This window comes from Macaca fascicularis, chromosome 1, assembly GCF_037993035.2.
Source record: "Macaca fascicularis isolate 582-1 chromosome 1, T2T-MFA8v1.1".
Taxonomy (NCBI): Eukaryota; Metazoa; Chordata; class Mammalia; order Primates; family Cercopithecidae; genus Macaca; species Macaca fascicularis.
Window position 1 is genome coordinate 143,562,312 of NC_088375.1, and position 25,331 is coordinate 143,587,642.

The window sequence follows — 25,331 nt, forward strand, 5'->3', positions numbered from 1 at the left end:
GAATTTAATAAAATCATAGCACCCATGTCACATAATACATTACACTAAGAAATGGCAGTTCCTCTTTTTGTGACTCTAGTAATGATCAAATGATTGCCTACAAGTACCCTAAACCATTGTAGCCACAGTCATCTTAATGGCCACTGCATTGCAGGGCTGTGTCCCAAGGCTTCAGACCTCTAGGGCTTTTGGAGCTGTTATGAGAGAACTCAAATCCAAGCATAATTTGTAGTCTTAAATACCTAATACCTATTGTATACATATTTATGACCATTTAAAAGTGTTTTCAGAAGCTGTTGTGAACAATACAATGCAAACCTATGCATTTGTTTTAGCTCATTAGAAACTACAGTGGTGGTAGGAGGTAGTATAAACATATTTTAACTATTAAAATGAGGTCCTAGTGCCCCCAAAAGATTAGAGTAATTGGTGTCATGGAAAGCATACTGAAGACAAGAATTAGAAGACTTAGGCCCATATTCTAAACTCAGTTGTTGATGGGTTCTGAAACCTTAGGCAAGACACTGGTCTTGGTAAACCTCAGTTTCTTCATCCGCAAGAAGATAATCACAGCCACATCACAGAACTTTTATAAGAAACATAATCTGGGCCAGGTGCAGTGGCTCATGCCTGTAATCCCAGCATTTGGGAGGCCAAGGCAGGAGGATCTCTTGAGGCCAGGAGTTTGAGGCCAGTGTGGACAACATAATGAGACCACACCTCTACACAAAGTTTTTAAAAGTTAGCCAGATGTGGTGGAACTGAAGGGAAAAACAGACACAAATACAATAATAGAGGACTTCAACATCCCACGTTCCACAATGGATAGATCATCCAGATAGAAAATCAATAAGGAAACAGTGGACTTCAGATGGACCTAAGACATATGGAACATTCCATCAAACAGCAGCAGAATACACATTCTTCACAAATACACAAACATTCTCCAGGATACATCATATGTTAGGCCACAAAACAAGTGTTATTAAGTTTAAGAATACTGAAATCATATCAAGCATCTTTGCTGATCACAATGGTATGAAATAAGAAAATATGAGAAAAACTGGAAAATTAACAAATATGTAGAAATTAAACAAATACTCCTTAACAATCAACAAGTCAAACAAAAACTTAAAAGGAAAATAAAAAATAATCTTGAGGCAAATGGAAATGGAAACACAAAATACCAAAATGTATGGAATGCAGCAAAAATAATTCTAAGAGGGAAGTTTATAGTGATAAACACCCACACTATAAAACAAGAAAAACTCAAATAAACAACCTAACATTATACCTCAAGAAAACAGAAAAAGAAGAACAAACCAGGCCCAAAGTTAGCAGAAGGAATGAAATAATAAAGGTCAGAAGAGAAGTAAGTGAAATAGACTAGCAATACAATTTTAAAAACCAACGAAACTAAGTATTTTTAGGAAAGGTAAAAATAGACAAACCTTAAACTAAACAAATACAAAAATCAAATAAATAAAATTACAAACAAAAGAGGAGACATAAAACTGATACCAAAGAAATATAAAGATTTATGGGAGACTATCATGAAAATTTAATATGCCAACAAATTGGATAACCTAGAAGAAACAGATAAACTCCTAGAAACATATAGGCATACCTCATTATATTGCACTTTGCTTGAAGGTTTGTGACAATTCTATGTTGAGGAAGTCTATTGTTGCCATTTTTTTCAATAACCTGTGCTCACTATGTGTCTCTGTGTCACGTGTTGGCAATTATCACACTATTTCAAACTTTTCATTAATGCCATATTTATTATGGTGATCTGTGATCAGTGATCTCTGATGTTACTATTATCACTGTTTTGGGTTGCCACTTACTGTACTTATATTTAATTTGATTAAGATGGCAAATTTAATCAATCAATGTTGTGTATATCTGACTGCTCCACAGACCAGTTGTTCCTTCATCTGCCTCTCTCTCTTTGGGCCTCTCTATTCCCTGAGACACAATTATATTGGAATTAGGCCAATTTAAAAACCTACAATGGTCTCTAAGTGTTCAAGTGAAAGAGTCATATGTCTCTCATTTCATTTCAAAAGCCAGAAATGATTAAACTCAGTGAGAAGGCATGCTAAAAGCCAAGATAGGCTGAAAGATAGGCCTCCTGCACAGAACAGTTAGCCAAGTTGTGAATGCAAAGGGAAAGTTCTTGAAGGAAATTAGAACAATGATCTTGTTCCTGATCTTAGAGGAAAAGCTTTCAGTGTTCATCATTGAGTATCATGATGGCTGTGGGTTTCTCATATATGAATAGGAGGGGATTGGAGCAAGATGGCTGAATAGAAGCCTTTATCAATCATCCCCCACACAGGAACACCAAATTTAACAACAGTCTATACAAAAAAAGCACCTTCATAAGAACCGAAAATCAGATGAGCAATTACAGTACCTGGTCTTAACCTTCTTTCATATGTCTGAAAGAAGCTCTGAAGAGAGTGGGAAAGACAGTCTTGTCCAGGCATGGTGGCTCAAGCCCATAATCCTAGCACTTTGGGAGGATGAGGGTGGATCACTTGAAGTCTGAAGTTCGACACCAGCCTGGCCAACATGGTGAAACCCCATCTCTACTAAACACACACACAGACACAAAAATTAGCCAGGCGTGGTGGCAGGCGCCTGTAATCCCAGCTGCTTGGGAGGCTGAGGCAGGAGAACTGCTTGAACTTGGGAGGCGGAAGTTTCAGTGAGCTGAGATCACGCCACTGCACTCCAGCCTGGATGACAGAGTGAGACTCTGTCTCAAAAACAAACAAAAAAAAGACAGTCTTTAATTGCCATACCTGCCCCACCTCCATGGCAGTGGCCAGGTGACATGGAGAATCGCTGAGTTTGGGGAAGGGAGAGCACAGTGATTGTGGGACACTGCACTGAGCTCAGTGCTGTCCTGTCAGAGTGAAAAGCAAAACCGGGCTTAACACAGCTGACACCCACGCACAGAGGGAGCATTTAGAACAGCCCTAACTAGAGAGAAATCGCCCATCCCAGCAGTCAAAACTGAAGTTTTGGCAAGCCTCACCACCATGGGCTAAACAAACTTGAATATATTTCAGGATCCTAAATAAACTTGAAAGGCTGTCTAGGCGCAAAAACTGCAATTTCTAGGCAATTCCTAGTGCTGTACTGGGCTTAAAGTCAGTAGATTGGGGGGCACATGACCTAATAAGACACCAGCTGGGGCAGCTAAGGAAGTGCTTGTGCCACCCCTCCCCCATCCACAGGGAGCACAGCTTGCAACAACAAAAATGACTCCTTCCTTCTGCTTGAGGAGAGAGGAGAGGTGAGAAAACCTAGAGAAATTCAAGATAATGCAGAGGAGGAATTCAGAATTTTATCAAATAAATTTAACAAACAGATTGAAATAATTAAAAGAATCAAGCAGAAATTCTGAAGTTGAAAAATGATGCATACTGAAGAATGCATCAGAGTCTCTTAATAGCAGAATTGATCAAGCAAAAGAATTAGTGAGCTTTCAAACAAGCTATTTGAAAATACACAATCACAGCAGACAAAAGAAAAAATAATAAAAAAGAATGAAGCATGCCTTCAAGATCTAGAAAATAGCCTTAAAAGGGCAAATCTAAGAGTTACTGGCCTTAAAAAGGAGGTGGAGAAACAGATACGGGTAAAAAGTGTGTTCAAATGGATAATAAGAGAGAACTTCCCAAACCAAGAGAAAGATACCAAATTCGAGTAAAAGAAGGTTATAGAACACCAAACAAATTTAACCAAAAGAAAACCACGTTAAGGCATTAAATAATCAAACTCCCAAAGGTAAAGGATAAAGAAAAGATCCTAAAAGCCACAAGAAAAAAAACAACAATACAATGGAGCTCCAAAACATCTGGCAGCAGACTTTTCAGTGGAAACTGTACAGGCCCAGGAGACGGTGACATGATAAAATGTTGAAGAAAAAGAACTTTTACCCTAGAATAGCAGGTGAAAATATCCTTCAAACATGAAGGAGAAAAAAAGACTTTCCCAGACAAACACAAGCTGAGGGATTTCATCAACACTAGACCTTTCCAACAAGAAATGCTAAAGGGGGCCAGGCACGGTGGCTCATGCCTATAATCCCAGCACTTTGGGAGGCTGAGGCGGGCGGATCACAAGGTCAGGAGATTTAGACCATCCTGGCTAAGATGGTGAAATCTCATCTCTACTAAAAATACAAAAAAAAAAAAAAAAAAAAAAAAATTAGCCGGGTGTGGTGGTGGGGAGGCTGAGGCAGGAGAATGGTGTAAACCTGGGAGGCGGAGCTTGCAGTGAGCCGAGATCGTGCCACTGCACTCCAGCCTGGGCAACAAAGCGAGACTCCATCTAAAGAAAAAAAAAAAGAAAAGAAATGCTAAAGGGAGTTCTTCAATCAGAAAGAAAGAAAAAAAAATGTTAATGAGCAATAAGAAGTCATCTGAAGGTACATAACTCACCAGTAATAGTAAGTACAGAGGAAAACATGAATATTTTAACACTATACTTTTAGTGTGTAAACTACTCTTAAGTAGAAACACTCAAAGATAAACCAATCAAAATAATAACTACAACAACTTTTCAAGACATAGATAGTACAATAAGATATAAATAGAAACCGCAAAAAGTTAAAAAGCAAGAGGATAAAGTTAGAGTTTTTATTAGTTTTCTTTTTGCTTGCTTGTTTATGCAACCTGTGTTGTCATCAGATTAAAATAATGGGTTACATTGTATTTGGAAGCCTCATAGTAACCTCAAATCAAAAAATATATGACAAGCCGGATGTAGTGGCTCATGCCTATAATCCCAGCACTTTGGTAGGCCAAGGCAGGCAGATCATTTGGGGTCAGCAGTTCAAGAACAGCCTGGCAAACATGGTGAAACCCTGTCTCTACTAAAAATACAAAAATTAGCCAGGCATGGTGGCGGACACCTGTAATCCCAGCTACTCAGAAGGCTGAAGCAGGAGAACCTGCTGGAACCTGGGAAGCAAAGGATGCAGTGAGCCGAGATTGTGCCACTGCACTCCAGGCTGGGTGACAGAGTAAGACTTCATCTCAAAAAAACAATAACAAAAAATATGACAGATACACAAAAAGTAAAAAGCAAAAATTAAATCATACCACCAGAGAAAAATCATCTTCAACTAAAGAAACACAGAAAGGAAGGGGAAAAGGAAGAGAAGACCAGAAAACAAATAACAAAATGACAGGAATAAGTCCTTATTTGCCAATAATAATATTGATGTAAATGGACTTTTATCCATTTAGAGTAGGTGAATGGATAAAAACAAAAGAAGGCCCAATGATCTCCTGCCTACAAGAAACACACTTCACCTATAAAGACACACATAGACTGAAAATAAAGGGCTGGAGACGGTACTTCATGCAAATGGAAACCAAAAAAAAAAAGGCAGCAGAAGTAGTTATACTTATGTTATGTCAGACAAAATCGATTTCAAGACAACTATAAAAAGAAACAAAGAAGGTTATTACATAATTATAAAAGGGTTAGTCCAGCAAAAGGATATAATAATTTAAAAAATATATATACCCAGTACTGGAGCACCCAGATATATAAAGCAAATGTTATTACAGCTAAAGAGAGAGATAGACCCCAATACAATAATAGCTGGAGAATTTAACAGCCCACTTTCAGCATTGAACAGATCTTCCAGACAGAAAATCATCAAAGAAACATTGGGCTTAACCTGCACTATAGACCAAATGGACCTAATAGATATTTACAGAACATTTCATCCAATGGCTGCGGAATACACAATCTTCTCCTCAGCACATGGATCATTCTCAAGGACAGACCATGTGGTAGGTCACAAAACAAATCTTAAAACATTCAAAAATTTTAAATAATATCAAACATCTTCTCTGACTACAATGGAATAAAACTAGAAATCAATAGCAAGAGGAATTGTGGAAACTACACAAACATGGAAATTAAACAATATGCTCATGAATGACCAGTGGGTCAATGAAGAAATTAGAAGGAAATTAAAAATTTTATTGTAACAAATGATAATGGTAACATGACATATCAAACCTATGGGATATAGCAAAAGCAGTACTAAAAGGAAAGTTTATAGCAATAAGTGCCCACATCAAAAAAAGAAGAAAATCGTCATATAAATACACTACCAATACATCTTAAATAACTAGAAAAGCAAGAGCAAACCAAATTCAAAATCAGCAGAAGAAAATAAATAATAAAGATCAGAGCAGAAATAAATTAAATGAAGAAAACAGGCTGGGCGCCGTGGCTCACGCTTATAATCCCAGCACTTGGGAGGCCGAGGCAGGCAGATAATGAGGTCAGGAGTTTGAGACCAACCTGGCCAATATAGTGAAATCTCATCTCTACTAAAAAGACAAAAATTAGCCGGGCATGGTGGCACATGCCTGTAGTCCCAGCAACTAGGGCGGCTGAGGCAGAAGAATTGCTTGAACCTGGGAGGCGGGGGTTGCAGTGAGCTGAGATTGCAACACTGCACTCCATCCAAGGCAACAGAGTGAGGCTCAGTCTGAAAAAACAAGAAACAAAAACCAACAGAAACACTTGATGGTCTTAGGTTTAAGAAATATTTCTTAAGTATGACTCAAACAGCATAACATATAAAGAAAAATTGGCCAGGCACAGTGGCTCATGCCAGTAATCCCAGCACTTTCGGAGGCCGAGGTGGGCAGATCATGAAGTCAAGAGATAGAGACAATCTGGGCCAACATGGTGAAATCCCATCTCTACTAAAAATACAAAAATTAGCTGGACATGGTGGTGCGCACCTGTAGTCCCAGCTACTCAGGAGGCTGAGGCAGGAGAATCGCTTGAACCCGGGAGGCAGAGGTTGCATTGAGCTGAGGTCATGCCACTACACTCCAGCCTGGCAACAGAGCAAGACTCCATCTCAAAAAAAAAAAAAAAAAGAAAGAAAAGAAAAATTTAAAAATTGGACTTCACCAAGATTAAACACATTAGCTCCTTTAAGGCACTATTAAGAAAATAAAAAGGCAAGTCATAGACTGGGAGAAAATATTTTGAAAGCATACATCCAACAAAAGACATATCTATTAGGTGAGTACAAAAGTAATTGTGGTTTTTGCATTGTTGGAATTTGCCATTTGATATTGGAATACATTCTTAAACAAATGTGGTTATGTTATACATCATTTTAATGTGCATTTTTCACTTTATGTTTTTTGCTAATAACTTATCACTTGCTGTTTATGTTTATTTTAGACTATGGAAATGATATTATTCGAGTTCAAAATGGGTCGTAAAGCAGCAGAGACAATTTGCAACATCAACATTGCAATTGGCCCAGGAGCCGCTAACAACATACAGTGCAGTGGTGGCTTGAGAAGTTTTGCAAAGGAGAGGAGAAGCTTGAAGATGAGGAGCGCAGTGGCCGGCTATCAGAAGTTGACAACGACCAACTGACAGCAGTCATCTAAGCTGATCCTCTTACAACTATACGAGAAGTTGCTGAAGAACTCAGTGTTGATCATTCTATGGTCATTCAGCATTTGAAGCAAACTGAAAAGGTGAAAAAGCTCCGTAAGTGGGTGCCTCACGAGCTGAGTGAAAATCAAAAAAATCGTCATTTGGAAGTATCGTCTTCTCTTAATCTATGCAACAACAATGAACCATTTCTTGATCAGATTGTGATGTGTGACAAAAAGTGGACTTTATATGACAACCGGTGATGACCAGATCAATGACTGGACTGAGAATAAGCTCCAATGCACTTCCCAAAGCCAAATTTGCACAAAAATTTGTCATGGTCATGGTCACTGTTTGTGGTCTGCTGCCAGTCTGATCCACTACAGCTTTCTGAATCCCAACAAAACCGTTATATCTGAGAAGTATGCTCAGCAAATCAGTGAGACGCACCTAAAACTACAACACCCAAATGGGCATTGCTCAACAGAAAGGGCCCAATTCTTCTCCACAACCACTCCTTACCGCAATGCGTCAAAAGTTGAGTGAATTGGGCTACACAGTTTTGCCTCATCCTCCATATTCACTTGACCTCACCAACTGACTGCCACTTCTTCAAGCATCTTGACAACTTTTCGCAGGGAAAACACTTCCACAACCAGCAGGATGCAGAAAATGCCTTCCAAGAGTGCATCAAATTCCGAAGCATGGATTTTTACGCTGCAGGAACAAACAAACTTATTTCTTGTTGGCAAAAATGTGTTGATTGCAATGGTTCCTATCTTGATTAATAAAGATGTGTTTGAGCCTAGTTACAATGATTTAAAATTCACGGTCCAAAACTGCAATTACTTTTGCACCAACCTAATATGATACATAAAGAATTTCTATAACTCAATATTAGGAAGACAAACAACACAATTAAAAAATGGGGTCTGAACAGTGACTCCACCAAAGAAGATAAACAGATGGCAAATGGGCACATGAAAAACTGCTGTACATCATTAGACATTAGAAAATGCATATTAAAATTAAAATAAGACACCACCACACAGCCACTAAAATGGCTGTTATAAAAAAGAGTGAAAATATCAACTTCTGGGGAAAATGTGGAGAAATTAGAGCCATCATAAGCCGCTGACAGGAATGTAAAATAGTACAGCCAATTTGGAAAACAAATTGGAAATTTCTTTAAAATTAATCAACTTACCATACAGTTCAGCAATTCTACTCTTAGATATTTACCAAAAAGAAAGAAAAGTGACCAGGAGCAGTGGTGCACACCTGTAATCTCAGCACTTTGGGAAGCCAAGGCAGAAGGATCACCTGAGGTCAGCAGTTCAAGACCAGTCTGGCCAACATGGTGAAACCCTGTCTCTACTAAGAATGCAAAAATTAGCTGGGCATGGTGGTATATGCCTGTCATCCCAGCTACTTGGGTGGCTGAGGCAGGAGAATCACTTGAACCTAGGAGGTGGAGGTTGAAGTGAGCTGAGATCATGCCACTGCACTCCAGCCTAGGCAACAAAGGGAGACTCTGTCTCAAAAAAAAAAAAAAAAAAAAAGAAAAAAGAAATGAAATCATTTTTTCACCCAAAAACTTGTACACAGATGTTCATAGAAGCTTTATTTGCAATAGCAAAAGACTAGAAAAAATGCAAATGTACCTGAACTTGTGAATGAATAAATGAAAGTTGGCATATTCATATAAGGTAGTACAAACTACTGATAAATGCAAAAACAGAAATGAATCTCAAAGCATTATGTTAAGTGAAAGAAACCAGACACAACAGGCAACATATATATGACTCTAATTACATGAAAGAAGGTAGATGCCAGGGCCTAGAAGTTGATAACGGCATCGATTGCAAAGAAGCACAAGGAAAGTTTTCAGAGTGTTGAAACTGTTCTATACCATGACTGTGATGATTAGGAGACTTTATTATTTATAAGCACTTATCACATTTCACACTTAAAATTGATGAATTTTATTATATGTAAATTATATATCAATAAATCTAATAGAAGAAGGTGGAGGAGGAAAAAGAAAAAAGGAGGAAGAGAGCAGGAACAACAACATCTAGAAGTTTCTCTACCTGAGTTTGGTAAAACTACTGTAATCAAGATGGTGTGATATAGATGGGGAAAAAGACAAACCTATAGATCAGTGGAATAGACTGCCTGGATTCCAGGAATTCACTCTTAAATCAGATGTGCCAAGGATAGTAGTCCATGTTATGGAACACTACGTGTTCATTTCTTTTATTTTTTTTAAATTGGGGCAAGGGAGCAGGTGACCTAACTTACACCATCAACAAAAATAAAGGCCAACCAAATCTTCCTTACTGGAAGAATACATAGATGATAGTGACTATTCAGTTCCCCATTCAGGGATCCTGCACATCTAGTGCTGTTCTGGCGTAGGTGCACGGTATTGAGAACTCATCTGAGAATGAAGTCAGTTCATAGGGAGGCGCAGCTAACAAATGGTAGGAAGAACAGAACCTCTTGTGTTCTTAATATTGGGCTCATGGAGCTAGTTATACCTGACCCAGATCGTCCTTGAACAATCTACTTCTTTGAACTAATAAGTTATTTTGAACTAATAAGTTCCTTTTTCTGTCTAAGCACATTTGAGTTGGGTTTCTATTTCTTATAACAAAAGGAGTTCTGAATAATGTATATGTGTACCATGAGGTAGTACTAGAAAAGCACTGGCTTATGCACATACTAAATGGGTGCCCTGGGGAGGGTCTTTTAAAGCTCCGGGCCCAGGTTTCTCATCTCTAAGTAGAAGTGATTGGAGTGGGACAATAGTTTCCCAGAAGAGTTGCACAAAACAAAGGCACCACAGTGACCTCGATAGGAAATGAGGCAGAAGCACAGTCTCTACCTAAGCTAGACTGGAAGTAAATCCTCCTTTTAAAAAGTTTTACATGTTGGAATTACACAGAGTGTGATGTGAAAAAAAATTCCTTTTCTTAAAACAATGGCTGGGTGCGGTGGTTCACACCTGTAATCCCAGCACTTTGGGAGGCCAAGGCAGGTGGATCACCTGAGGTCAGGAGTTCGAGACCAGCCTGACCAACATGGCAAAACCCTGTCTCTACTAAAAATACAAAAACTTAGCCAGGTGTGGTGGTGGGTTCCTGTAATCCCAGCTACTCAGGAGGCTGAGGCAGGAGAATTGCTTGAACCCAGGAGGTGGAGGTTGCAGTGAGCCAAGATCACACCATTGCACTCCAGCCTGGGCAACAGAGAGAGACTCTGTCTCAGAAAACCCAAAAAAACAAAACTTTTGTGGTCTTCTGTAATTCCAAAATTCCAATATTCTGTGTTGCTTTCTCAGAGGCATGTGGCATTGGGCATTGTATTCCAACATGTCAGGTTGCCTGGGGTCTGAATCCAGCTCCACCCCTTACTAACTGTGTGATCTTGAACAAGTTTCTCTATTTCTTGGCTTCTTCATCAGTAAAATAGGAAAAATAATACTATCTATTTCAAAGGGCTGTTACGAGGGTTGATTGGCAATATATCCAAAACCTTTCCAACCATGCCTGGCACCTGGTACAAGCTTGTTAACTGTTAGCAATGGTGATGACAAAGAGAAGGCCTTGAAGATTTTAGTGAAACTGACTTTGGGTTTGCCTTTGTCACCTCTCCCAAGGAGTAAGCTGGAAAAAGAACAGAAATGCAAATCAGGTCACCTGCTTGTTCCCTGTAATGGTGTCAATAGGTTGAAAGTAGTGAAAACCTCTGTCTCTGTTCTTTGTTTTCTGAATATAATTATCCTTTCAACTAAAGACTAACCTAAATAACATTTTTTGTAGGCTGGTCGCGGTGGCTCATGCCTGTAATACCCAGCACTTGAGGAGGCCAAAGCAGGCGGATCACTTAAGGTCAGGAGTTCAAGACTAGCCTGGCCAACATGGTGAAACCCCATCTCTACTAAAAATACAAAAATTAGCTGGGTATGGTGGCACGTGCCTATAATCCCAGCTACACAGGAGGCTGAGGTAGGAGTGAGCCAAGATTGTGCCACTGTACTCCAGCCTGGGCGACAGAGTGAGACTTCATCTAAAAAAAAAAATATATATATATATATATATATATATATGTATTTATATATATACACATATATAGTATGTGGCTTAAATATACTTTTTTCTGATTATTAATAGCATATACACATTGCTAAATATTTTGAAATTTAAAAAGAAAATATTAAAACACTTATCATACTATCAACAGATCTTATCCTACTATCAACAGATAAATGCTGTTAACATTTTGATTATTTCCTATTTCAACTCGGTGTTATTTTCTTCCAGGTTTTCTTTTAAAGTATTTTTAAAAATATATAAATGCATATTCAAAACTTTATTGCATATGTGTATATATATATATGCGTATGCAGTTTTATGTCCTTCTTTTCTCAAAGTTGTGTTGTAATTTTCCATGACATTAAATATTCTTTGAGGCCGGGCGCGGTGGCTCAAGCCTGTAATCCCAGCACTTTGGGAGGCCGAGACGGGCGGATCACGAGGTCAGGAGATCGAGACCATCCTGGCTGACACGGTGAAACCCCGTCTCTACTTTAAAATACAAAAAACTAGCCAGGCGAGGTGGCGGCGCCTGTAGTCCCAGCTACTCGGGAGGCTGAGGCAGGAGAATGGCGTGAACCCGGGAGGCGGAGCTTGCAGTGAGCTGAGATCCGGCCACTGCACTCCAGCCTGGGCGGCAGAGCGAGACTCCGTCTCAAAAAAAAAAAAAAAAAAAAAAAAAAAAAAAAAAAATAAATAAATATTCTTTGAAACAACATTTTTATGACTTCTTAACATTCATCGTATCACTCTGTCATCATTTATGTGACAAGTTCCCTCTATTTGGATCTTTTTGTTGTTTTTAGTTTGGCTCTAGCATAAATAATGCTGTTATAAACATCCTTGGATAACAATCTTGAAATTTCTCTGATTAGGATCCCTAGGATACTATTCCTAGAGGTAGAATGTCTAAGTTAAAGTATGTGATCATTTATAAGGTCTCTGGTACACATCATCAAATAGCCCTCCCGAAAGTATGCACCAATTTACAACACTGACCAGCATTGTGGGAGCTTTGCAAACAGCGATTTTTTAGAAGTTATAAACAATTTTCATCATAGAAACTACAGTGGGAAAGCAACCTGCTGTGTGTATTGCCCTTGTTTGAGACATTAGATTAAATTATTTTTTAGAGTGTTTTCCTTTAAAGCTTACGAAACTAAGCTTTTGGGGCCCAATACAGATCATTTTTTTTTTCTCTAGCCCTTAAAGTTTACTATGTTTTTAAAATCATTCCTGTAGTATCATAAAAATAAGAAGTCCATCACATCACAGAGTGATTCAGTCTTTATAAGCCACAGTGCTTAGTAACTAGAAAACGAAGAAAACATTTTTATGATTATTTTAATTACCACATATTACCCAGGCCTTTCTTGCCATGCTTCATGAAGGACAAACAGCCTATAATTTAAACAGTGTGATCAAATGAATTCCCTGCCGCACACTAATGCTGACTTCACACTAGCCCTAGAACAATTAATGCTCTCTGGTTTAGATCAGTGGTCTGTGGTTCATTAAACATGAACATTTGAATTTAAGTGTAAAAGACAATTTGAAAATATTCCTTACACGTCTTTCATTCAAGCCCTGGAAACTTTAAGTAGGAAAATGGTGCAAGGGGGCAATTCTGTGATTGGAATGCCAAGTTGTGAAAAGCAAAATGGCATCATTTAGAATTTAAAATACTGTTTTTAAAGCCTCAATTTAAATTCCCTAGAGCTGTTAACTGTGTCCTGACTGACATTCTGTTTCTCCACAAGACCTGAATACACAGCTGATGTGATACATTCTTGGCCTCCTTCTCAGTGTGTGTCTTTATTAACATTAACTGCTCTTTGTAACTAACCTGAAGGGAATGAGCAGAGGTGAATCTGATCATGTGCCCATCCTCCCCGCGGCTTAAGCATCTTGTCCAAGCATCAGCATGACAAGCAGACCCCCGACAATCTGGATCCTGCTATTCCACCCTCACAGTCTGTCATCCTCCTCCATCCTTCCCTCTGGTCACACTGATTTTCCCACCACTCTCTGGCCTCACCTTGGCCTTCTGTGTCTTTACTCCTGCATCAGCTGTGTCCCCTGGAAGAGACTTTCTCCTTTACATAGTTTGGTAAATTACATTTTCCCACACGGTTCCAGTTCATACACACTAAGACCAAGACTGACATTCGTTATGTTCTTTTGGTTGCAAGGGATAGAAATTCCTCCAAACCACTTAAGTAATGGAGTTTGTTAGTAACATAATTATGGGAGTAAGAGACAGGTGAAGAATCTCATAGAAATCAAGAGCAGCCCGCTCCCTCCCATTCAAGATCCAAGACAGGCCTCGGATCTGAGTAGTTTTGTCACCCTCCTCAGTTACAAGATGTCAAGATCTCCATTCTTGTGCTCTCTTGCTAGGGCGCCTCCTACTCTCTGGCCCTGTGTATCTTTGTGTGCAACATCAGTTTCTTCTCCCTACCAACAGTTGGCTCTTCCTCTAACTCTCCATTCAAACTTGCTTGAAGTAGTCTCCCAGGCAGAGCTCCTCAGATAGGACTATCTCATACACATGTGCCCAATCCCAGGATTGGCTGCCTTTGCTGGCTGCCCCAAACTGGTCCACTCCAGTGGCCACCCTTGTTTCAATCCCTGTCTAAGACACTGCTTTCTACAACAGAATCGTGTGGGAGGGCAGATGCCCTTCATAAGGGCATAAAGGGCCGGGGGGGAATCTTGCCAGATATCTCTGATGCACCAAGTTTCTAAGTTTGGCCCTGTGAGTATTACTTTTGTGGACAGAAGATGGAAGACCGTAGTTCTTACGTGCTTCATATGTTGTAAGGCAGAGGATTCACAATGATCTTGCTTTTTTTTTTGAGACAGAGTTTTGCTGTTGTTGCCCAGGGTGGAGTACAGTGGCGCAATCTCAGCTCACTGCAACCTCTGCCTCGCGGGTTCAAGTGATTCTCCTGCCTCAGCCTCCCAAGCAGCTGGGATTACAGGCATGTGCACCACCAGCATGTGGGCTAATTTTGTATTTTTAGTAGAGATGGGGTTTCACCATGTTGGTCAGGCTGGTCTCGAACTCCTGACCTCAGGTGATTCGCCTGCATCAGCCACCCAAAGTGCTGGAATTATGGGAGTGAGCAACCACACCTGGTCCTATAGTGATCTTTCAAGCACTATCCTAGAACGATATCAGAGATTTTTAGAAACTTGTTTTACCTATTCCTAGATCTATAAGCTGCTGCCCAGTGTCCACCCCATTCCTAGCCCTTTAAATGGGGCAGGCCTACTTACATAGGAAGTACCTAAAAAACAACCTTGGTCCACAGCTCCAATAACAGCTCTCCACCTACACTGACTTCCAGCTGGCCTTCCATAATCCCTTGGCTCCATTCTCCAGTTCCCGCCACCTGCCCCAGGCCAGCTTCCCCTTTCCCATGACCCGCTCTGCTGTGGCTCAGCACCTACTGCTCAGAGGAAGAGGTGTCTTCTCTGCTGGCTGTAATTTGCCAGCACCCCTTGCTCTACCCTCTCAATACTCCATCCCTTACCCTCAACCCTCAAGAGAGGAGATTCATGATGCAGGCAAAGTGGAGGGTTGCCTGTAATGAGCTTTTGGTTTGGACTATGGCTAAGGAACCAACATATTCTACTTATCTGAGAGATTTGTTGTGAGGACTAAATATATGTAAAGTGTTCTGAATAGCTCATTTATTTATTTATTTATTTATTTGAGACGGGGTCTTGCTCTGTCATCCAGGCTAGAGTGCAATGGCATGATCATAGCTCACTGTAGCCTCCAACTCCTAGGCTCAAGAGATTCTCCCTCCTCAGCTTTCTGAGTAGCTAGGACTACAGGCATGTGCCACTATACCCAGCCAATGTTTTTACTTTTTGTAGAGACGGGATCTTACTAGTTGCCCAGGCTGGTCTTGAACTCCTGACCCCAAAGGATCCTCCTGCCTCAGCCTCCCAAAGCACTAGGATTACAGGCATGAACCACTGTGTCCAGTCTAAAAATAATGTATGTATTATTATATTTCGCCATTTGAAATCCTCTTGGCAATCTCCTGAGCTGCTTATCCTTTCAGAGCAGGCTGCTCTGTGCTGTAGTCCAATTTATGCAGAACAATTATATTACCAAGAGATGAGCACAAAACATTTCATTTAGAAAAAGCATAGACTGTTACTAATACTAGCTAGCATTTATTGAGAGTTTTTAAAATATCAGACCCTATGCTAAGTGCTCTGTAAATTTTATCTAATTTAGCCCTCATGAAGCATGTTTCCCCATTATCCCCACTTAATTAATGAAGAAACTAAGGCACAGAGATATTAAGTAATTTACCCAAGGTCCCTTGGTCAGTTAGTATCAGAATCAGTATTCAAACCAGGGTGTCTCTTCTACAGCCTCAAATTTCTGCCATTAACACTAACTAGACTAACCGCTAACTAATGGCCTAGAAGATCAACTTGCCCCCACTGGCTCCTTTCACAGATGGAGAAACTGAAGCCCAGGCAAGTGAAATGATTTTACCCAGATTGCAAATACTGTTAGAGCACAACAAGGACTAGAACCACGACACTGCTTTCATTTCAGGGATTTTCTATTATACTTTATAAGTGTATTAGGGTTCTCCAGAGAGACAGACCAATAGTAGATAGATAGATAGATAGATAGATAGATAGATAGATAGATAGACAGACAGATATAGATAGATATAGATATGAGTTTATTAGGAAGAACTGGCTCACACAATTACAAGGTGAAGTCCCAGGATAGCCGTCTGTAAGCTGAGGAAACAAAAGCCTCAAAACCAGGAAGCCGACAGTGCAGTCTGTAGTCAGTGGTGAAGGCCTGAGACCCCCCTGCAAGCCACTGGTGCAGTCCCAGAGTCCAAAGGCCGAAGAATCTGGAGTCCACGGGCAGGAGGAGAGGAAGCAAGAGTCCAGCTCCGGTAGACAGAGATACAGAAGATGCAGCAAGCAGGCTGATTCCCCTTCTTCGCTGGCTTTGTTTCAGCCGCGCTTGCAGCCGATTGGATAGAGCCCACACACATTGAGGGTGGGTCTTCCTCTCCCAGTGCACCATTCAAATGTCAATCTTCTCCGGAAATTCCCGCACAGACACACCCAGATACAAGACTTTACCAGCTATCTAGGAATCCCTGAATCCAGTCAAGTTGACACCTAATGTTAACCATCACAATAAGTTTATATGTTTATATCTTTTAGGTCACTTTTATTAGCATCTGCAGAAATGCTATCTTCAGACAACAATGAAAACCAGGTTCATTTTCCTTGAGGGAGTTGTTTCTTCTTTTCATTTATCAAAGCCAGCTTCCATATTCAGATATATTCTCAAAACTTGGAGAAATTATGTAACTTTTCAGGAATTAATTTCTTAACCTTTTCCCGTTTAGGAAAAAAAAGTGCAGCTCGCTGCCAGTGCTCACTTAATTTTACATAAACACACTCTTTGAGGCTGAAGCAAGTTCGACTAATTTTCAACGTGAAAATAAAATATAAAAACTTTTATTGGAGTTATTTCTAAACAGAACTAACATCAAAATCGTCTATTTTGGAAAAATCAGATTCATAAAATGAATCTTCCATCAACAACTGTTCGAGAACCATGTTAACATCACGTATATAGAAATGCTATGTTTTCTAGGATTTGACATTTTTAGCAATCGAGAATCACTGTATTTTGTAAATGGAAATACTACTGCTAAAACCAGAATGCTATAAATAGAACGATGTCTTTTTTTTTTTTCCAAATTCATGTACTAGAGCAATACTAAAATAATACTAAAACCTAGATATTTCGTGGCAAAGTTATCTCAGGGTAAATGGAGCAGCCTCAAGTGTCGCGGCAAGAATTTTCAGGGCAAACGAGATAAGGGTTAGTATATTATACATGGTGGTTGTGTTTGATGAGTCATTTCTAGGTTTTGAATTTCAGCAAACAATAAAATTTCAAAAAAATTGGAGATGATATAGAATTACAAACTTTTTGGTTTTAAAGGTAGAGATTTTTAAAAATCCATGTACAAAAAATAAAAAATAAAAACAAACTACCATCTAAGATACTATCATCATTCTGTAATACAAGGAATATTTCAACACCCAAAAACTAGGATGACCATAATGTTAGAATAAAAGATAAATCATTTAAAATGAATAAAAGGTATTGCATGGAAAGACAAAAAATTGTTAATTGTTTTCATCATGGACCAGTAGAAATTTCGTCATAGATTGGCATTTTAGAATCTGCATTAGATGACCTTTGAGGGTCTTTCCAGCTCTTAAACTCTGTGATTTTGAGTGTCATTTTTTCCTTTAGGTGATTTTAGAGGTTTCCAGTTGTTGGGTATTTGTAAAGTAATCCTTCTTAAGCTTGTCCTTAAAGGCTTTGCTGTGTTGTGTGTGGAATGACTATTGGAGATTTTACAATCAGAATAGCAATGCGTGTGTGGACATATAATTAATTATCTGTGCCCCTTCTTAACACTTTGTAAGACTTCAGCTTCCCTTATCTCCACTCCAGAGAAGCAGAGCAATGAATCTGAACTCTGACCTCTCCCTTCTCCCCAGGCTCCTTCAGACCATGGGAGTCAGGCAGAAGCTTCAACTGAAGATTCGCTTCTCTCCTAAGAGACCTCTGAGATTTGACTTCTCCTGTCCAGGGTCTAACTACAGAATTTTGCCAACCCTTGGACTTAGAGGGAGAAATTCCTTAAGGAAGGACTACCTGATCCCATGTAACAACCTAGAGGAAGAACAGAAGTCCGGCCCCAGGCTCTTTTTGCATTTGTCCTTTCCAAAATTCATTTCTTTGTTTTCCACTTCATATTGCCATGTCGTGCCTATGTGTGTATTTGGGGTGAGAGGTGGGGATGGCAAGAGGAGGTCAGAGGATGCCAGGACTAAAGCCTAAATACAATTTAGGCTAGCAATTTGCTTGGCCATAGCAAGAGCTCCACAAATGTTTGCGAAATAAATCAAGTATTGAGCACACGAATTTAATAGCAACAACCCTTTATTGTGTGAACTACTAGTGCCAGGCACTGTGATCGACGCTTTACAGAAACTATTTCTACTTCTCACTAGAACTCTATTTGGTAGGTGCATCATTGTTCCCCTTATGTGGACAAAGAAACTGATGCACAAAGTGGTTAAGGAACACTGGCCAAAGTAATAAAATTAGTTTAAATGATAACCAAATCATATTTTCAGTGTGCTGAACTGCAGAGCCTACTCATAAGTTAAGTTCCAGGAGAAAAAGGAAGGGAAAGGTGGCTGCCATGTCCCTCCAAGGGCTTAGCAAATCCCTTTTCTTGGCCAAGTCTCTGCATAGGCAGAGAGGCAATTATGTCATCATCGGAGAGGACGGAATCACTGACCTTCTTTTTTTCTTTTCTTTCTTTTTTTTTTAATTATACTTTAAGTTCTGGGATACATGTGCAGAATGTGTAGGTTTGTTACATAGGTATACATGTGCCATGGTGGTTTGCTGCACCCATCAACCCATCATCTACATTAGGTATTTCTTCTAATGCTATCCCTCCCCTACCCCCCATCCCCCAACAGGCCCCAGTGTGTGATGTTCCCTTCCCTGTGTCCATGTGTTCTCATTGTTCAACTCCCACGCATGAGTGAGAACATGCGGTGTTTGGTTTTCTGTTCCTGTGTTAGTTTGCTGAGAATGACCTATCTCTCTGACTGCCCTTAACATTTTTTCCTTCATTTCAACCATGGTGAATCTGAGAATTACGTGTCTTGGGATTGCTCTTCTTGAGGAGTGTCTTTGTGATGTTGTCTGTATTTCCTGAATTTAAATATTGGCCTGTCTTGCTAGTTTGGGGAAGTTCTCCTGGATAATATCCTGAAGATTGTTTTCTAACTTGGTTCAATTCTCCCTGTTACTTTTAGGTACACCAATCAAATGTAGGTTTGGTCTTTTCACATAGTCCCATATTTCTTGGAGGCTTCATTCCTTCCTTTTCATTCTATTTCCTCTAGTCTTGTCTTCACACTTTATTTCATTAAGTTGATCTTCAATCTCTGATATCCTTTCTGCTGCTTGATCAGTTTGTCTATTGATACTTGTGTATGCTTCATGAAATTCTCATGCGGTGTTTTTCAGCTCCATCAGGTCATTTATGTTCTTCTCTAAAGGGGTTATTCTAGTTAGCAATTCCTCTAACCACTTTTCAAGGTTTTTAGCTTCCTGGCATTGGGTTAGAATGTGCTCCTTTAGCTCGGAGGAGTTTGTTATTACCCACCTTCTGAAGCCTACTTCTGTCACTTTGTCAAACTCATTCTCTGTCCAGTTTTGTTCCCTTGCTGGCAAGGAGTTGTGATACTTTGGAGGAGAAGAGGTATTCTGGTTTTGGAATTTTCAGCCTTTTTATGCTGGTTTTTCCTCATCTTTGTGGATTTCTCTACCTTTGGTCTTGGATGTTAGTGACCTTCTCATGGGGTTTTTGTGTGGATGTCCTTTTTGTTGATGTTGATGCTATCCCTTTCTGTTTGTAAGTTTTCCTTCCAACAGTCAGGCCCCTCTGCTGCAGGTCTGCTGGAGTTTGCTAGAGGTCCACCCCAGACCCTGTTTGCCTGGGTATCACCAGTGGAGGCTGCAGAACAGCAAAGATTACTGCCTGTTCCTTCCGCTGGAAGCTTCATCCCAGAGGGTCGCCCACTAGATGCCAGCCAGAGCCCTCCTGTATGAGGTGTCTGTCGACCCCTGCTGGGAGGTGTCTCCCAATCAGGAGGCGTGGTGGCCAAGGACCCACTTGAGGAGGCAGTCTGTCCCTTAGCAGAGCTCGAGCCCTGTGCTGGGAGATCCGCTGATTTCTTCAGAGCCAGCAGGCAGGAACGTTTACGTTAGATGAAACTGCACCCACAGTCGCCCTTTCCCCCAGGTATTCTGTCCCAGGGAGATGGGAGTTTTATCTATAAGCCCTTGATTGGGGCTATTGCCTTTCTTTCAGAGATGCCCTGCCCAGAGAGGAAGAATCTAGAGAGTCAGTCTGGCTACAGTGGCTTTGCGGAGCTGCAGTGGGCTCCGCCCAGGTCGAATTTCCCGGGCTTTGTTGTGAGGGAAAAACCGCCTACTCAAGCCTCAGTAATGGCAGATGCCCCTCCCCCAACCAAGCTCAAGCATCCCAGGTTGACTTCACACTGCTGTGCTGGCAGCAAGAATTTCAAGCCAGTGGATCTTAGCTTGCTGGGCTTTGTGGGAGTGGGATCTGCTGAGCTAGACCACTTGGCTCCCTGGCTTCAGCCCCCTTTCCAGGGTAGTGAATGGTTATGTCTCGCTGGCCTTCCAGGCTCCACTGGAGTATGAGAAAAAAACTCCTGCAGCTAGCTTGGTGTCTGCCCAAATGGCCACCCATTTTTGTGCTTGAAACCCAGGGCCCTGGTGGTGTAGGCACCCAAAGGAATATCCTGGTCTGTGGGTTGCAAAGAGCATGAGAAAAGCATAGTGTCTGGGCCAGAGTGCACCGTTGTTCCTCACAGCACAGTCCCTCACAGCTTCCCTTGGCTAGGGAAGGGAGTTCCCCGACCCCTTGCACTTCCCAGATGAGGTGATGCCCCACCCTGCTTCACCTCACCCTCCATGGGCTGCACCTGCTGTCTAACCAGTCCCAATGAGATGAGCTGGGTACCTCAGTTGGAAAGGCAAAAATCATCTGCCTTCTGTGTTGATTTCGCTGGGAGGTGCAGACCCTAGCTGTTCCTATTTGGTCATCTTTCCAGCCACCCTTTTTTAAATTTTCTATTTTTGTAGAAACAGGGTCTTGCTATTTTACCCAGGCTGGTCTTGACTCTTGGCCTCAAGCAATCCTCTTACCTTGGCCTCCTAAAGTCCTGAAATTACAGGTGTGAGCCACCATGCTCAGCCTGACTTTCTTAGACTCTCTAAATGCTCTTCATGTTTTTAACGGTATTTAGATCCATCAGAAAGAGACAGGTAGAGCCCAGACTATGAGCAGCTCTCCTGACAGCCTATCTGATGCTTTAGTAAACCTTCAGAGACCAGCATAACCTGGAAAAGCTCATTGTACCTATTAGAATAGGCAAGCTGCTACAACCACCACCACAACTATTTAATTAAAGTATCAGTAGCTTGACACAATAAGAATTTATTTCTCATTTACATCACAGTCTGATGTAGGGAAGAGGGAAAGAGGTGAACCTCTTCTCTTCCCTCTGGGCCGGCCCTCTCTTAGGCTCTTGGTGTCCTTGGTGTTCTATTTCACCAGTAAATGAAAAAAAGAGAGGCAGGATTATACTGAGAGGGGTTTACAGGCCAGGCCTGAAAGTGGCACACCTCACTCTCACCCATTTCCACTGTCCAGAACTCAATCTGGTGGCTACATCTAATTGCACAGGAGGTTGAAGAGACATTGTCAAACTGTGTGCTCAGGAAGAAGAGCTCTCATAGACATTTGTCAGTTCTAGAAGTCTATTCCGGGACAAGTTCTAGAAGTCTTTTCTGGGACTAGTTCCCAGATTGCAATTTTGTCCTAAGCATACTATGAGCACTTGAACTTTAAGTCTCTATAACATATTTGTTTAAATATAACTTTCTTTGACATTCACTGTAATTAGCATGTTTGCAGACAAGGGTGAAAAGGCAGTGTCAAGCAGCTAAACAACTTTACATGGCTCTTCAGGGCTTCTTGTCCTGCTTTGGTTGTTTTGTTTCATTTTTGTTTTGCTAATATTTATCATATACTTACTACTTGCCAAATAGTGTACTAAGCATTTGGCACGTGTTATCTGTGCTAAATCTCACAGCAACTCTGAGAGGTAGGTACTATTATCATCTCCATTTCCCAGATGTGAAAAGGTAGCTTAAAGGCATTAAGAGACTGACCTAGGTCACAAAGCCAGGAAATGTGAGAGCTGAGATTTTAACCTGAGTCTTTTCCATTCCAGATCCTATGCTGTCCACTCCATCGTCCTCTGACTGGCAAAATTCTGGCCAGAGCTGAAACCCAATTACAGCCTGCGACAGTTCTCTGAAGTTTACACACCTCTGAAGTTTAACCTCCATTTGTTGACATGTTGAGGCAAAGGTCACCAAGTGTGCTCCTCTATTAATATAACCTGCGGGGGATACCGACTCCCACCAGCATTCTGATCAAGTGAAGACATCAATATTGCCTCAACTCTTCCTTGAGTGTAAAAGAAGTTCTTTTATGTAAATACATATTTGGCCTAAGTTTAGAGACTAATTTCACCCAAAATGAAATAATTTATGTTCAGTCAAATATCTTCTAAATAACTTCTAATTCACAGGGATATTTCAAAAGGAATACTGTAGCAGTTCTCTTAACCACCATGGTTACAGGCTAGTCAGATCTTTCATTACATGCTTTTAAATACTTAGAATGCCCTGAGATTGAAGCATGGGATCAATTAGGGCAAACTGACTAAAGGTTAATTTCACAGAGCCCTGAACTGATGCTCTGCTGTCCTGGCAGCTCGATGGTCTAACAAGCTGAGCTGCTTTGACTGTGTAAACACCATTAAAGTATAACTGGTTGTGTACCCACCCCACCATTACAGAGTAGCTTAAAGAACCTTATTAGAGGAAGCCATTGGGTGGGAAGCTGGGGAGCAGAAGGGGGACATAGGTGTCTGTAAGCTGTTGAACTCTGATTGCACTATAAACAAGGGCTTGTTATAAGCACCACTCCCAGTACTCTCAGCATGTGATCTCCTTTGGGAGTTTCACTGTAAGCAGAATTTAATTGCACACCTGTCCTTCTAGGGCATCGTGGCACTCCACTTGCCTCTTATTCAAGTAACTGAAAGGTGTGAACAACTGATTTTGAGATCCTAGTGCTTTAAAAGTAGATTATGCAAAGAGCCCCCAAGCAGCACAGGGCTGAGACCACTCTGGGATGGTTCCATGGCTCAGGAAGCAGACTGGGAGCTGGTTCCAATGCCATGCACTCTTCTCTAGCAGTGACAGTCATCATGGCCATGGGCTGCCATATGTTAATTTTCTAGGGACGCATCACCTGGTTTTTAACTTGTCCCCATAGAGGAAAGGGGAGTCCCATGAACACCTGAGTGTCCCACTCCCTGTCTAGCCCCGTAGTTCTGTTTCCTGGCTGCATTTCAGAATAACCTAGGGAACTCTTAAAATACTAATTCTCGGGCCCCTCCCTCAAGAGATGGTACTTTTCACAAGCTCCTTGGGAGGACCTAATGTGCAGCCCAAGTTGAGAACCATGGGTGTGGCCCCCATCCTTCTCCAGCTGGGTGATTCTGTAGCAGATGGAGTGATTTGGTCCTGCTGGACATTTTGGATATGGAAAATGGAACAGAAGGAGGTGAATCTGAGAACTGCTAACTGTGACCAAGAGCAACCATTGGGTAGTCCAACATGCCCAATTTTATTAAGGAACGGGGAACATGCTGGTGTTGATAATCCTAGGTTTTCAGCTCCCAACACAAGGCCTTTGCTTTTCCTTCTTCCTGTCACATTGCCTTACTTCTTGCCATGTGACAATTTAATGAACATTTATTGTATGTCTTCTATATGCCAGGCACTGGGCTGGGCACCATTAGGAAAAAGAAAGGAAGAGAAAGACATGATCCTTATCCTCAAAGAGCTTACTAACCTTCCCTAGGGAAAGCAAATGCAGTGGTATGGAAATCAGTTTCCTACTTATTTATAGCACATATTAAAGGTTCCATGGGGTGAGATAAAAATGTCATATTTCACAACATTTTGAAGGATTATTGGTGCTTTGCCCCATTATAGAAGTAATAAAGTGTTATCAATATCCCTTCTCTAGATCCATTCACATATGTGGTACACATACACACATACACACACACCCAAAACCGGAAAGAGCTAAACATAGATATTTTACACACCAGTCACAGGCCTGCTACCTTTTTTTTTATACAGAACCTGTTTGTAGAAACACCTGGGTGAGCTAAGTTTAAGCAAGGCCCCAGAGTCCCTCTAGTTAGTCCCAAATTAACAAGAGCTTCCCACTGAGCTCATTAGGCCTTTTCACAGGATCACTCCAGACCCCTACATTTATTCAAAATTTGAGTCCTATTATGCGCTGGACACCATCCTAGACACTGGAAATGAAATAGTAAGCCAAAAAAAATCTCTAGTGGTGCTTAAAATCTAGGAAGGAAGATAGATAATCAATTTAAAATTACTGTTGCAGTAAGAAGATGTACATGAGGCATGTGAGAATGTTAAAGGGGGAACATAGGAAGTCAGGGAAGGACCCCTGAGAAGCTGATCATGAACCCAGGCTCTAGGGCACAGAGTGTGATGGCCTGGTGAAGAGGGTGGGCACCAGGAGTGGGGCACATTCCAGCCAGAAGGAACGGAGTGAGTGAATTAGTGAGAATGGGTTGGATTGGTGATTCTCAAAGAGATGTCAGACCACGGGAGTTCCAGAGATGCCTCCAGAGGTTTTATAAGGTCAAAACTGTTTTTATAATGACACTAAGATGTTACTACCCTTTTCATTTGATTGACATTTGCACTGATGATACAAAAGCACTGGTGGGTAAAACTTCTGGTGCCTGAGCATGAATCAAACTGCACTAATTATCTTTGTATTTGTATTCTTTACCCCATGCACTTGCAGGAGAAAAACAAAAAAACAAAACCTGTTTTACTTTAAAATGCCTCTGATTAAGTGTAAAAGTTATTTCTCTCATTAAGTCACTACCCAGGAGAGTACACATCTGTTTAATATTCTCTGTGACAAATGAGAAGTATGCATAAAACCC

At 40.8% G+C, this 25,331-nt stretch overlaps 1 long non-coding RNA gene across 3 annotated transcripts in view; it reads right to left on the reverse strand.

Moving 5' to 3' along the window:
- The window catches only part of LOC107126973 (uncharacterized), a 58,898-nt gene extending 42,336 nt beyond the window's left edge, over nucleotides 1–16,562 (reverse strand). For 2 of the 3 annotated variants that reach the window (XR_012429124.1, XR_001484152.4), the window contains exons 1-2: nucleotides 16,296–16,562; nucleotides 7,975–8,169 (exon numbers count right to left, since the gene is read on the reverse strand). This is a non-coding gene — a long non-coding RNA (uncharacterized lncRNA). Of the gene's footprint in view, nucleotides 1–6,003; nucleotides 7,546–7,974; nucleotides 8,170–16,295 lie in introns of those variants that run through there. The other variant, XR_012429126.1, reaches the window with a different exon arrangement.
- Nucleotides 16,563–25,331: the final 8,769 nt, after the last annotated feature.